This window comes from Lepus europaeus, chromosome 9, assembly GCF_033115175.1.
Source record: "Lepus europaeus isolate LE1 chromosome 9, mLepTim1.pri, whole genome shotgun sequence".
Taxonomy (NCBI): Eukaryota; Metazoa; Chordata; class Mammalia; order Lagomorpha; family Leporidae; genus Lepus; species Lepus europaeus.
In genome coordinates this window covers 27,742,448-27,757,292 of record NC_084835.1, presented here as the reverse complement: position 1 = coordinate 27,757,292, position 14,845 = coordinate 27,742,448, and the positions used below count along the sequence as shown (strand labels likewise).

At 47.7% G+C, this 14,845-nt stretch overlaps 1 pseudogene; it reads right to left on the bottom strand.

Annotated features, from left to right (window-relative positions):
* Window positions 1-213: 213 nt before the first annotated feature.
* On the bottom strand, window positions 214-1,115 carry LOC133766498 (small ribosomal subunit protein uS5-like; annotated as a pseudogene).
* Window positions 1,116-14,845: the final 13,730 nt, after the last annotated feature.

The window sequence follows — 14,845 nt, the reverse complement described above, 5'->3', positions numbered from 1 at the left end:
TGAAGATATTTGAAGAATGAACCAGTGTATGAAAAATCAGCAGTTTTCTCTCTCTCTCCCCCTCACTGTTTTTCAAATAAAATGAAAATAAGAATATATTTTAAAAATTGTAAGGGTTTTGATCATGAATTGTATTAGATATTGATATAAGCTTTTTTTGTATCTGCTAAGATGATGCTATGGATTTATTTTTATTTTTTTTGGCAGGCTCTATCCACTTTATTTTTCTGGTGTAAAAACCTACATTGTGGCCACAGCTGGATCCTGGGTCCTCTGCACAGACACCCTGGTGTGAGTCTTCACGAGATGGTCTGTGAACTCCTGCTAGGGAGACTTAGAGAACACGGTCTCTTTCCAGAGGTCGGGGGTCAGGTAGCTGTAGGTCTTGGAGATGGCATCGAAGGTGGCCTTGGCAAAGTTGCCGAGGGTGGCAGTGCAGCCCCGGGCTGAGGTGTAGCAGTCGTCAATGCTGGCCATCAGCAGCAGCTTCTTGGGGACAGGGGCGGAGACGATCCTGATGGCCTTGGGAGCAGGAATGAGGTGCACCAGCACAGAGCCACAGCGGCTGGTCACCTTGCACGGCACGGTGTGTGGCTTACCGATCTTGTTCCCCCAGTAGCCTCTCCACACGGGCACGACGGACAGCTTGGCCAGGATGATGGCCCCTCAGATGGCGGTGGCCACCTCCTTGGAGCACTTCACGCCCAGACCAATGTGGCCGTTGTAGTCCCTGATGGCAACAAATGCCTTGAACCGGGTCCGCTGGCCAGCCCGGGTCTGCTTCTGCACTGGCATGATCTTCAGCACCTCGTCCTTGAGGGCTGTGCCCAGCAAGAAGTCAATGATCTCAGACTCCTTGATGGGCAGGGAGAACAGGTAGATCTCCTCCAGGGAGATCTTAAGGACATGATCTTCATGTCCTTAACCAGGCGGCCCAGCTTGGTGACAGGCAGCCACTCCTTGTCCCCAGCCTTGCCTCTGTGAGCACCGTGGCCTCGATCCCAGGCCCGGCTGCAACCAGGGCCTCGGATGCCGCTGCCAAAGCCTCCGCGGCCTCCCATTCCAGGATCCCCGGGGCCTCTGGGTTCTCCTGCTGTACCGGCATCATCCACCATTTGGTGTTCTCTCAAAGAGGAAGAAGTTACTTTTGGAATGTTAAGCCAACCTTGCATTCTTAGGATAAATCTTACATGGTTGTAATGAGTAATCTTTTGCTGTATTTTTTGATTCATTTTGCTAATATTCTTTGAGAATTTGGACATCTGTATTCATGCGGGATTTTGGCTTGTAGTTTTGCTTTCTTGTGCTGTCTTTTTCTGGCTTTGACATCTCAGGGTGATACCGGCCTGCCAGAATAAGCTCAGAAGGACTCCGCCCTTCTCTATTTTCCAAAGAATTTGTGCTGTATTGCTATTATCATTTCTTTTTCAAATACTTCCTAAAACTCACCAGTAAAATCATCCAGCTCAGGGATTTTTTTTTTTTACACAAAGATTTTTGATTACTGATTGTATTTTACTTGTTAAAGGTCTATTTAGGTTTTTTTTTTTTTTTAATTTCTTCTTGAGTCAGTTTCAGGAGCTTGTTCCTTTCTAGGAATTTGTCTGTTTCATTTGAGTTACCACATTTGCCTATTTGGCCACATTTGTTCTTCATCAAAGTCATAAGCATTCGAGGAGCAGACTTTGTATTTTAACAAAAGGGGATTTAATTCAAGTCCTCACCTTTGCCACTATGTATTCATTTGTTAATCAATGTGCTATTCCAGAAACCAGGCAGAGTGCTGGACATGAAGAGGCCAGGTCAGTCCATTCTCAGAGGGCGTAACAAGGACATAATCCATCCACAGGGAGCATGACTTTCATGTACTTTGAAAATGGATCCTCCCACTTTTAGAACTCTTCACGACTGCTTGTACTCTGAGGTCAGAGAGCCCAGATACCCTTAGAGTGACTTTGGGCAACTAATGGTTCACAGGAGTGCACTGCAAAGCTAACGCAGGCAACAGTGAGCATGCGCCATGGTGGTGGCTTTCCCTGAGCAGCAGGCGTTCTATTTTTTAGGAATTTTGTTTATTCCCATTAATCTAAATAGAAAACTGTACTTACAAATCAATGTAAAAATATGGATGAAGAATTTTATGGCTAAGACTTTAGCAAACATCTGGTTTTCCTCATTCATTTTTTTTAGAAAGAAAACAGAAATCTAAACAGGGCAGTACCTTTAGCTTCGGTCACTGAAGTCGTTGGTGTCTGGCTGGTCGAGAAGCAGGCACACAGAAGAAAAGCAGGATCGTCCAGGGTCCATGGGGGCTTTCTGGTTTGGCCATTGTTGTTGCTTTTGTACATTAGTGTATTTTACCTCTGCAATGACTTAAAAATAGGTATGTAAATAAGAATCTAAAATGCATAGAATAGGGGCCAGCCGGCTCTGTGGCGTAGTGGGTAAAGCTACCACCTGCAGTGCCGGCATCCCATTTGGGCACTGGTTTGAGTCTTGGCTGCCCCACTTCTGATCCAGCTCTCTGCTGTGGCCTGGGAAAGCAGTAGAAGATGGCCCAAGTCCTTAGGCCCCTACACCTGCATGGGAGACCCAGAAGAAGCTCCTAGCTTCTGGCCTTGGATAAGCGCAGCCCAGCAGTTGCAGCCATTTGAGGAGTGAACCAGTGGATGAAAGACCTCTCTCTTCTATCTGCCTCTCCTTCTCTCTCTGTGTAATATATCAAATAAATAAATAAATATTTAAAAAACATAAAGTGTGTAGTCTTAATATTTGCAGGCTAAGGACTCTGAATTTTTGGCATTTTACATACTTAAAATGCTTAAGGGAATTTAGTCTAATGGAGTAAGAGGTCATCCTTGTGATTCTAATTTTAAATGGGTAATTGACTTAGACTTGTGATTTTAAGTTCAGATCTTAATAGGCTTATTACGGAACTGAATAATTCAAAAGAACTAAAGGTTTACCCTATTTGTAAGTTTAATGTATTGGATTTATAAAGCGTTATTTAAGTATTCAGAAAGGTTTTGTTAAGTTGGACAATTATAGTACTTAGAAGGAAATGGAACATATTAAATTTGTAAAAGCAGTTTAAAAGGAATTTAACCAAGTTTGCAGATAGAACCAAACATTAATCAAAGGCTCCTTAAAAGTGACTCGTATAACTTGCTGGGCTTATAAACAAAATAATAAGATTTGTAATCTAAATTTAAAAGCCCAGGAAACAAAAGGGTTTCTAACATTCTAACTTTAATAAATTGAAGACAAATTTAAAAATCAAAGTGAATTCTGAATAATCATCTTTGTGTACAAAACTCCTGACCACATTGAACAAGTGAGAGCCCAGTGTCCCCTTGGTGAGACAGCCTGCCCGGCAACAGGCGTGTGTGGAGCACCGGTTGGTGCCAGACGGAACTGCGTGAGGTGCCAAAGCCCAGAGAGCTCACAGCCTTCTTCCGTGGAGGCGAAGAGAGTCTAATCTGCGCGGATAACTCATCAGGCAAACAAAGACACCAGGTTACTTAGTGTTCTCCGTAAAATCAAGCCAAGCTACCATGGTAGAGGACAGCTGCGAAACACAATATAGCAAATATAGGGGTCAGTGCTGGCCCTGAGTTTCAAAGTCTCTCCTTACTTACTTACTTTATTTACTTATTTATTTTTAAAGATTTATTTGTTTATCTGAAAGGCAAGAGTTACAGAGACACAGAGAGAGAGAGAGAGGTCTTCCATCCACTGCTTCACTTCCCTACTGGCCACAACAGCCAGAGCTGCGCTTATCCAAGGCCAGAAGCCAGGAGCTTCTTCCGGGTCTCCCACATAGGTGCAGGGGTCCAAGGACTTGGACCATCCTCTACTGCTTTCCCAGGCCACAACAGAGACCTAGATCAGAAGTGGAGCAGGGGCTGATGCTGTGGCACAGTAGGTTAATCCTCCGCCTGCGGCGCCAGCATCCCATATGGGCTCCAGTTCTAGCCCCAGCTTCTCCGCTTCCAATGCAGCTCTCAGCTATGTCCCTTTCTGCCTGGGAAAGCAGTAGAAGATGGCCCATGTCCTTGGGCCCCTGCACCCACATGGGTGACCCAGTAGAAGCCCCGGGCTCCTGACTTTGGATTAGCCAAGCTCCAACCATTGCAGCAAATTGGGGAGTGAACCAACAGAAGGAAGATCTCTCTCTGTCTCTCCCTCTCACTGTCTGTAACTCTACCTCTCAAATAAAATAAATAAAATCTTTAAAAAAAAAAAAAGAGTGGAGAATCCAGGACCCAAACTGTTGCCCATATGGGATGCAGTTACTGCGGCGGCATCTTTACCCACTATACCACAGCACCAACCCCTTCCTTACTTCATTTAAAACACTTTCAGGGCAAGTGTCGTTGCACAGTGGGTTAAGCCACTGCTCACGATGCTGACATTCCATATGGGCACTGGTTCGAGTCCCGGCTGCTCCACTTCTGATCTGACTCCCTACTGATGCACCTGGAAAAGCAGTGGAAGACGGCCCAAGTGCTTGGGCCCCTACACCCACGTGGGAGACCCAAAAGAAGCTCCTGGCTCCTGGTTTTGGCCTGGCCCAGCCCTGGTCATTGCTAGCCATTTAGGAAAAAGTGAACCAGCAGATTGATGATCTCCCTCCTTTTTCCTCTACCCTGAGAAGAACTACAGGGGCTTGGTGGGAAAGAAGAGATAGGAAAGAGGGGAATTTTTTAAAAATCACAGATGCTGAGGACGGCGCTGTGGTACAGTGGGTTAATGCCCTGGCCTGCAGCACCAGCATCCCACATGGGCACCAGTTCAAGACCCGGCTGCTCAACTTCCTATCCAGCTCTCTGCTGTGGCCTGGGAAAGCAGTAGAAGATGGCCCAAGTCCTTGGGCCCCTGCACCTGTGTGGGAGACCCGGAGGAAGCTCCTGGCTCCTGGCTTCGGATCAGCACAATTCCAGCCATTGCGGCCAACTGGGGAGTGAACCAGTGGATGGAAGACCTCTCTCTCTCTCTCTCTCTCTCTCTCTCTCTGCCTCTCCTCTCTCCGTGTAACTCTGACTTTCAAATAAAATAAATAAATCTTAAAAAAAACTCACAGATGCTGATGCATCCCTGAGAAGAAGCCCTACAGCCTGCTTCTGGACCAATTCCTGGCCAGAGGGAGGACAGACCTCCCACAAACAACGGTGGGCAATTGAGACAGGGAAATCTGTCCCCCTGTTCTCAGAGAGCCCAGTGAGCAGCAAGACCCAGAGTTCTCAGGCCCTGGGGAGTGATGGACATCTCGGCAGAGAGCTCCAAGGGACCTTGTGGCTTTGCAGCAACAACAGAATCCCTTGAGGTCCCAAAGAGCACAGAAGTGGAATTCACTGGGCTGCGGTTTGGCCTCGCACTAAGCAACCTCCCCCTGATAACAGCCCTACGAGCGAGGCAGGCTCTGAATCCGCACTTCACGGGGCAAGAAACCAAGACTCGAGATTCAGTAAGATGCCCAAGGACACACACAGCTCTGCGGCGTTGGGGCTAGGGCTTGAATGCATTCTCCTCATCCCGATGCTATCTTGCTCCCCATCACAAAATATTATATCCCCATCACCTGTCGTGAAGATAGATGAGACGGAGACCTGTCTCCACGCCTTGTAGCTCGCAGAGAATGGCAGTGAGCCAGAGGCAAGAACCCAAGCAGAGAAAAAGATAATTCAGGTCCTGACTCAGCATTGTTCTTGATGACAGTTAAGCTAATGGAAGCTACAAAACACAGCCAAGAAAATTCTTTGTTTTTCTCGCTCTGCTGAATAGGATCTGGCTGTTTGGGGGTCATTTAGAGGCCCTGTCACGTCCGTATCTTGAACAGAGAGCCCATCCTGCCCTTGTGCCTTTCCTAGCACTCCCACCCCATCCCCCTCCCTAGCCTGCCTGCCTTCCGGGGACAAGGCTGCAAGAGGGAAGAGAGGGGTTTATCTTGAAAACAAAGGGCATCTTTAGAGTCTAGTATCAAAAGAAAAAATATTACAGAATAGTACAAGTAGTAGGATTCAGTTTTTCTTTTCGATATGTACATGAAGACAGGTGCATGGAGAGCAGCCTCCCCCTCAGGGCGCTGTGTGGATGGGTAATTCTATTAGCATCAGAGCTGCTGAGTTAAGTGGGGAAGGTGCACGTTCTTAAGCTCAGGTGGCCTGGGTTTGAGTCCTTGCTCTGCCAGTTACTGGCTGTGGGAACTTGGAGGAAATTATCCTTTTAGAGGCTCCAGTTCCTCAGCTGGGAACAAGGGTACTGACAGTACCCCGGACCGCGGTGAGGCCAGGCTCCATCTCTCAATCGGTGTGCTCTGCATTGTGCTGGGTGTGTGGCAGGCACCCAGTCACCACATGTGGTGCCAAAGTCCACGTGCAGGCTACTGGTCCCAGGCCTACAACCCAGCTTCCTTCCTTCTATGGATATGAATCCTAGAACCAGCAAATGGCCAACCTCAGCCTAGAAGGCAAGCTCCAACCTCCAACACCGACAGCCCAGACTACACAGACAATTGCATGAGTACAGGTTCCTGCCACAAGTACACGTTCCTTTTAAGATGTATTTATTTATTGTGAGAGATAGAAAGACAAAAACAGAGAGAAAGATGATGCAAAGAGCTCCCATGCACCGATTCACTCTTCTGCCTACAATGACAAAGGCGAAATCTGGCTGGAGCTACAAGCCAGGAACTCAACCCAGGTGTCCCACACGGTTGGCAGGGGCCCAGGACTTGAACCATCACTGCTGGTGTTGCATCAGTAGGAATGTGAAATCAGGAGTCTGAGGCAGGTACTGAGCTCAGGCACTCGTATATGGGATGCAGGCATCTTATCCACCAGGGCAAATGCCCACTCCCACAAGTAGATATTCTAATGAAGAATATTTCATCGAAGGAGAAGATAGGTAGAAAGGTAGAGACTTGCTGCCTCTCAGTGTCAACGTCTGTTGTTCTGCTGGGATGCATGACCAGAAGGAACAGAGCCCATGACACCCATTGCAGGGCCTTTGCATGGAACTCCCCTTGACCTGTGCCCAAGCAGGGGGATTGAGAAAAAACAAGACCAAAGGTAAGTGCTCAGAAAACCACGAGCCCGAACTCCATGGAAGCAGACAGGCGTCGGTTTAAATGCCTTCAATCTGCTCCACTTGCTGTGGGACCTTGGACAAGTTACCTGACTTTTCTCACCTGAAGGGTGAGGACAGACCCTGACTCACAAGGTCAATGTAGGAATTTTAAAAAAGCAGTGCCTATAAGGACTCTAGCACACGTTGAAATCGAATGCCTTCCTCACTTAGAAAATTATATCCTAAAATCAATTAGCAAATTTCTTTTAAGGGGTATAAATTTTGTTTTATGATAGTTTACCTTAAAGAAGAGGATATGGATTCAAAGCCTAGGGGCTGAGATTACCCAGCTTTGGATACCAATCCTGTCTGCTGTCTTCTACCTTGTAACCTGGGGGCCAGTGGGAACTGGAGCTGTTCAGGGTAGCCTGCTTAAAGGGGTTAAAGATAAAGATCATAAAGTACTTGGCACAACCCCTGACAGCCTAAACACATTGGCTGTTTGTTTTTGGTTGTTTCTCTTTTTCTGAGAATTATTCACACAATCGCCTTACTTCAATTTGTGCCTGAAGTCATAGCCACAAATTTTGCATTTCACAGCTTGGTGCATTTCCACTGCAACAATTTAATCCGTATAAAACGTGGACAAAAAGAATATGGAAATGTTTATTTAGATAAACCTAAGAAACTGACATGAAAATAATAGAGCCAAACAGATTCTTCATTTTCAAGGCGTCCTGAGCTGATCTAAGACAGCTCAAAGGGTCCACCTGCAGACTAAATGTAGCCATCGCAATTGTGTCCAGGGGGAAAATGTCTTCGCAGTCTGCTCAGAAAGCAAGCACCTACAAAGCCCTGGAAGCCCAGGGAAGCATGGGTGGGGAGGGCATTAATATTTATGAGGCACTCACACGAATCAAAGGCTCTGCTTACATTCTCTCACCAGTCATCACACTACTGCCCACGCCCTACACAATCAGCACCAGGAACAGTGGGGTGTTTTGTGCTGTTTTGTTGTTGTTGTTGTTTTATTTGAGAGGCAGACAGAGTTCTCTCTGCTTATTCACTCCCTAAATGCCTTCCATTGGGGCTGGGGCTGGGGCTGGGGCTGGGCCAAGTAGCCAGAGCCAGAGCCAAGACCAGAAACTCAATCCAGGTCTCCCATGTGGGTGACAGGAACCCAACTACTTGAGTCATCACTGCTGATTCCCAAGGGCTGCACTGGGGGGAAGCTGGAGTAAGGAGCCAGAGCCAGGATTCGAACCCAGGCATTCCGATGTGGGAGGCAGGCATCTTAAGCACAAAACGCCCGCTCATGTTCTGTTCTTATTTTTATTTATTTTCAATTTTTTAAACTTTTTATTTCTGTGATGGGAACAAATTTCATATATACAGTTTTAAGAGCATAATACTTCCCACTCTACTCTCCTTCCTTCCCTCATTGCCACCCTCCATCCTCCTTATTTTTCTTTTATTTTTTACAATGACACTTTTACTTTTTTTAAAGATTTATTTGTAAGGCTGAGTCAGAGGGAGAGGGAGAGAGAGAGAGAGAGAGGAAGGAGGGAGGGAAGGAGGGAGGGAGAGAGAGGGAGGGAGGGAGGGAGGGAGGGAGAGAGAGGGAGGGAGGGAGGGAGAGAGCAATCTTCCATCCACTGGTTTACTCCCTAAATGGCCACAATGGCCAGTGCTGGGCAAGCCAAAGCCCAGAAGTTTCTTCTGTGTCTCCCACGTGGGTGGCAGGGGCTCAAGGACTTGGGCCATCCTCTGCTGCTTTCCCAGGTGAGTTAGCAGGGAGCTGGATCAGAAGTGGAGAAAGCCTGGGCTTGAACTGGCGCCCATATGGGATGCCGGCACTTCAGGCCCTGGCTTTAATCCACTATGCCACAGTGACAGCCCCTCAATTTACTTTAAAATCACAAGCTTAACCCTCCACTAAAAAAAGAATTCAACAAGTAGAGAAACCACTGTTCCTCAAGAATACAGACAAGGGCTCTAAGTAATAATCAAATCTTAAAATGTCAATTTTGCTCATATACATTGCATTTTTTGTGTGCTCTGTGTGCTACCATAAATCAGGGAAAACATATGATACTTGTCTTTTGAGGGCTGGCTTATTTCACTAAGCATAATTGTCTCCAGCTGTATATTTTCATTTTACTTGAAAGGCAGAGAAACACAGACATTTTCCACCCATTGGTTCACTCTCAAGTGCCTACAACAGCCAGGGCAGGGCCAGGCCAAAGCCAGGAGACTGGAAGTCCATCCAAGTCTCCCACATGGTGGCAGGAACCCAAGTACTTGATCCAGCACCTGCTGCCTCCCAGGGTACACATTAGCAGGAAGCTGGACCAGAAACAGAGCAGCCGGGACTTGAACCAAAAAGTGATGTGGGCTTCCCGCACGGCAACTTAAGCTGCTGCAGCAAACTCCCACCCCTGTTCTACTTTAAACATTTCAAGGGACACTTAACAGGCACTGCTGTGGTTTCCATGTGGTTTGTTCCCCAGGGATTCACATCACGGTTGAGGTGATGAAAGCTTCAAGAGGTAGGACCTAGTGGGAGGTGATCAGGTCATCGAAGGCTCCACGCCACGAGTGGACTGATGCTGCTCTCACAGGAGTGAACTTGCTCTCTTGAGAATGGGTTGGTATAAAAAGAACAGGCCTTGGGGCTGGCGCTGTGGCATAGTGGGCAAGCCTCCACCTCTGGCACCAGAATCCCATATGGGCGCCGGTTCAAGTCCCGGCTACTCCTCTTCCGATCCAGTTCTCTGTTATGGCCTGAGAAACCAGTGGAAGATGGCCCAAGTGTTTGGGCCCCTGCACCTGCGTGGGAGACCCGGAGGAAGCTCCTGGCTCTGGCCATTGCAGCCATCTGGGAAGTGAACCAAATGTCTGTCTCTCCCTCTCTCTGTCTGTAACTCTACCTCTCAAATCAATAAATAAATAACTTAAAAAAATTAAAAGAACAGGCTTGGTCTCTCCCTGGTCTATTGGTTTCTCTCTTGCAAGGTGATCTCTCTGTCCGGCACGTGCTCCCAACATGACACCATTTGCAGTGTTGTGATGCAGCCAGCAGACCCTAGCCAGAGCCACACAAATGCTGCTACCATGTTTCTGAGCCAGCAGAACTGTGGTCAAAATAAACCTCTTTTCTTTGTACCTTCTGAAGCAGGATTCACCACCACTTATTAAAAAGAGAATCCAGGGGCAGGTGTTTGGCCTCTCAGCTAAGACCCTGTTTAAGATGTCCATGGCCCACACGAGAGTACCTAGGTTCAATACCCAGCTCCAGCTCCTGACTCCAGCTTCCTGCTAATGAAGACTGGGAGGCAGCAGCGATGGCTCAAGATCCTGGGTTCCTGTCACTTATATGGGAGACCCAACTCCTGGCTTCTCCCCATCACAGCCCAGGCTACTGGGGGCATGTGACGAGTGAATCAGTGCATGGGAGCAATCTCTTCTCGCTCTTTTTTTTTTTTTCTTAAGATTTTATTTATTTATTTGACAGGTAGAGTTACAGACAGTGAGAGAGAGAGAGAGAGACAGAAAGGTCTTCCTTCCGTTGGTTCACTCTCCAGATGGCCGTGATGGCCAGAGCTGCGCCAATCCGTAGCCAGAAGCCAGGTGATTCTTCCTGGTCTCCCATGTGGGTGCAGGGGCCCAAGCACTTGGGCCATCCTCCTCTGCTATCCCAGGCCACAACAGAGTCCTCTTCCAGGACTGGAAGAGGAGCAGCCGGTACTAGAACTGGCACCCATATGGGATGCCGGCGCTGCAGGCGGAGGATGAACCTAGTGCTCCACAGCGCCAGCCTCTCTCTCTCTCTCTCTCTCTCTCTTTCTCTCTCTCTCTCTGACTTTCAAATAAAGGGGGAAAAAAGAACTTAGACATGAAGGGGTTAAGTAAATTTTCCCCAGGTCACGCAGTTAATAAGTGGTGGAAGCAAAACCTAAGCTCTGACACTGAGCTGCACTGTCTTGCGGACCGTGAGCTCTCCCACTGCAAGGCTGCAACACCACCAGGAATTAGCCACAGTGGGGCTACACTGACAGAAGATCTCATTTAGACTGCTACAGTGAATGTCCGAAGTTTGAAGTGGTCTTTTTTTTTTTTTTTTTGCAAGCAGATCTGGCTATTATTATTATTGGAATGAATACTAATTCATGCAGTTCAAAATTCAAAAGTGATAAAAAGTCTCCTATATGTACCTGCTATTGCTACCCATTCCAGTCATTATCTTGCCCTGCAAACAGGCAGTGCTATTAGTGTCCTGGGTACATTTGCAGAGGTTTCTCACGCACATGAAAGCATAGAAACACACACACACACACCCACTCACACACGCTCAAGTAACCTATTGTTCACCCATTTTTGTACTCGCTCTGTTCGTGGGACTCAGTGTCTGGAGGCCATTCCCTATTAACACACGGAGAGCTTCGTCACCCCCTGTGAGTTTCAAGTGTCGCCTTGTATAATCTGTCTCCTATTGGACATTTAGGTTGCTACCAGTCTTTCGCTGTTTTGAACAACACAGCAACAAATCACTCAGTCCCCAGACATTTTTCATATTTGGGGATAGAGCTGATAGCATCCTAGAAGGGTAACCGCTGGGTTAAACAGTATGTGCATTGAATAGATACAGCCTTCTCAGTGCCCATGGATTACCCAGACTCTAAAATGTGTAATTGCCATCACTCTGACTGACGAGTGTCTGGACTGTTTGATGGAAGCATTCCTAAGATCCCAGCTGGTAGCCACATGATCAGAGATGCTGACGCTGATGAGAGGGAAACGTTCAACCGTAACTCGCGCTTTCAAGTTGTAATTTTCACCAAAAGGGTATTTCCCAGTGATTGAATATTACAGAAAGTTTCAAAATTGGAACGTACAATGTGCATATTAATGAGATGCTGCTGTTATCTGCTTTATACATTGGGTGCTGCCCAGGCACTGGCTGTAGGTACGCAGACAACCGCAGAGTGGCACTCTCTAAGGTGTGCACTACTGAATTTGGCAACTCTGGATCTCCCCAGATTTAATTTGGAAATTAAATCTGGATCTAATTTAACTTAGGAGAAAAGAGTGCAGCCAAGGTTGCGGTACTGCAGGTCAAACCACACCTGTGACACCAACGTCCTCTAAGAGTGTCTGTTCAAGTCCTGGCTGCTCTGCTTTCTTATCCAGCTCCCTGCTAATGCTCCTAGGAAAGCAGTGGAAGATGGCCCAGCTGCTTGGGCCCCTGCCACTTCATGGGAGACCCGGATGGAAATCCTGACTCCTGGCTTTGGCCTGGCCCAGCCCTCGCCATTGTAACCATTTGGGGAGTGAGCCAGCAGATGGAAGATCTCTGTCTTTCTATCTGTCTCTGTCACTCTGCAACACATCTGAGATGTACCCTGACTTAGACACAGAGGGGAACTGATAGATGCTGCTTGATGCCAACCATGAATAAAAACCAGTTCCCTTTTTGACAGTTGACAAACTCCCAGGACATTTTAAAAGAAGGATTATGTATTTAACAGAGTGACAGTGAGAGAAGGAGAGACAGAGAGATCACTCATTTGCTAGTTCATTCCCCAAATGTTTGCAATGGTGGGGCCTGGACCAGGCCAAAGCTTGGAATCTGAACTCCATCTGGGTCTCCTACATGGGTGGCAGGAGCCCAACCACTTGGGTCATCTGCTGCCTTCCTGGGAACATTAGCAGGGAGCTGGACTGCAATTGTATCAGCCAGGACTGAAACCAGTGCTCTGATACAGGATTTTGGCACTGCAAAGCAGCAGATTAACCTGCTGCCCCAAAACACGGCCCCTCCCGGTACATCTAGCTAAAATGAAACCTTAAACCCTGCACCGGAAGGGAGACCAGACACCAGGGGCAGCTTGTCTTTGCTGAAGAACAGAATACAAGGAAAGATCACCGACCCCTGGATGTCACAGCGTTTTCCTGAAGGAGGTTAGAGGAGGGCACACAGGAGAAGGAAGTGGGCAGCCCAGGTTTAGACTCCATTCCCAAGGGTGGACCCCTTACCCCGTGCGACACACCGGATTCACTGTGCTTTGCTTTCCACCAAGCATCCTTAGATCTTAAATGAGGTTGTCAACAAAGTCCACACACGCACACACACGCACACACATGCACACACGCAGGCCGGATGCTCAGGGAACAGGGAGGACCCTTACGCTGCCAGAGGAACGGCTGGGTGACTGGGGCACTGGAAATGAGGCAGCCGCATTCTCTCATCCCTTATCTCCTGCATCTTATCTTCGCCTTCACAGAAGAGCGACCACCACAGAGGCGCTGGGAAGAGGATGGAGGAGGCTCATATCTAATCCCCAGCAGCCGCAAGCACTCAGCACTGGTGATAAAGGGATCTAGCAGTCATCCGACCTCTCCACAAAGCTACAATATCCCCAGAGGCTGAGATCCACTGAGCCCTGCAGGGTCATCAGCTGATTTAATCCAGCCAGGTCTTCACAGATAGAGTAACTATGAGCTCCTCTGGGCTTGGTTTGCCAGGACTGATAGCATTTTAAGCGAGCAAATGAATGAGGTAATATACTATCTGGCCTGATTATAGGAGATTTCCCTATCTTGAAGACACAGTTTATTAAATAAACTGATTAGGCCCAATTTGCAGCTAACCTAAAGACAACCATGTCTCCAAAGCCTGAGGCTTTCCACACTTGACAGATAAATCATTTCCCTTTATTACTGTGTAGTGTGGTGACCCCTACAGGGAGAAAGGAAGATGGCACCCAGGCTGGCGCATGGGGAAATGAATCTGGGGTGATTCTACCTCCAGGAAGGCTGGAGAAACTTTCACTGGGTAAGGGGGCACCAGCATCGATTCAAAAATTCCTTCCACTTCCTCCAGTGCTGACGGCAAGTGTATCCTTGTCTCCCTTTAAAAGCTTTGTGAGCTGAATATGACAGAGAGGTGAGCCGCTAACTGACCCTATTCTGTCCAGAACAACTCTCCTACAGAAAGGATGCTTGTTTTAGGCCTGAGAGGAGCCCAAAGATGATCAGTCAAAGCCTAAAGTGCTTAAAGTCAGCAGCACCATGATTGGCCCATTCTGGGGGTATTAGGGGGAAGGTTTCAAGGGCAATTCTAAAAGCTCATGGAAAAAAATGGAATTACAAGGTAAGTTTATTTGGGGGCAAAATAGTTTTTGGAATCCAAGCACAGTTTTTTCCATATATATAAATATATATATATTATTTTTAAAGAGAAAGCAGTGAGGGGGAAAGAGAGAGAGATCTTCTATCTGCTGGTTGACTCCCCAATTGGCCACAATGGCTAGGGCTGGGTCAGGCAAAAGCCAGGAGCCTGGAACTCCATCCATGTCACCCAAGTGGTTGGCAGGGGCCCAAGCATTCAGGCCATCCTATGCTGCTTCTCCGGATGCATTAACAGGGAGCTGGATCAGAAATGGAGCAGCTGGGACTCGAACTGGCATCCGTGTGGGATGCCAGCATCACAAGCAGGGGCTTAACTGGCAAAGCCACAGCGCCAGCCCCCACCATACACATTTTCCAGGAACTTCTCTGTGATAGGAATGGGTAGACGAGGAAACAGCCTGGTCAGATACCAGGGATGCTGACAAAATCTCTCTTCCTCCTCACATGTGTCCTTCCTCACCTGTGCCAACGCCCAAACACCTGCCACTTGATAGCTCATGCCTCTGGAACTTGGGAACCGTCTACAACCCTCATAACGCACACTGAATGCAAACGGCCCCGACCTGGGTGGCACTTTAAGCCTTGC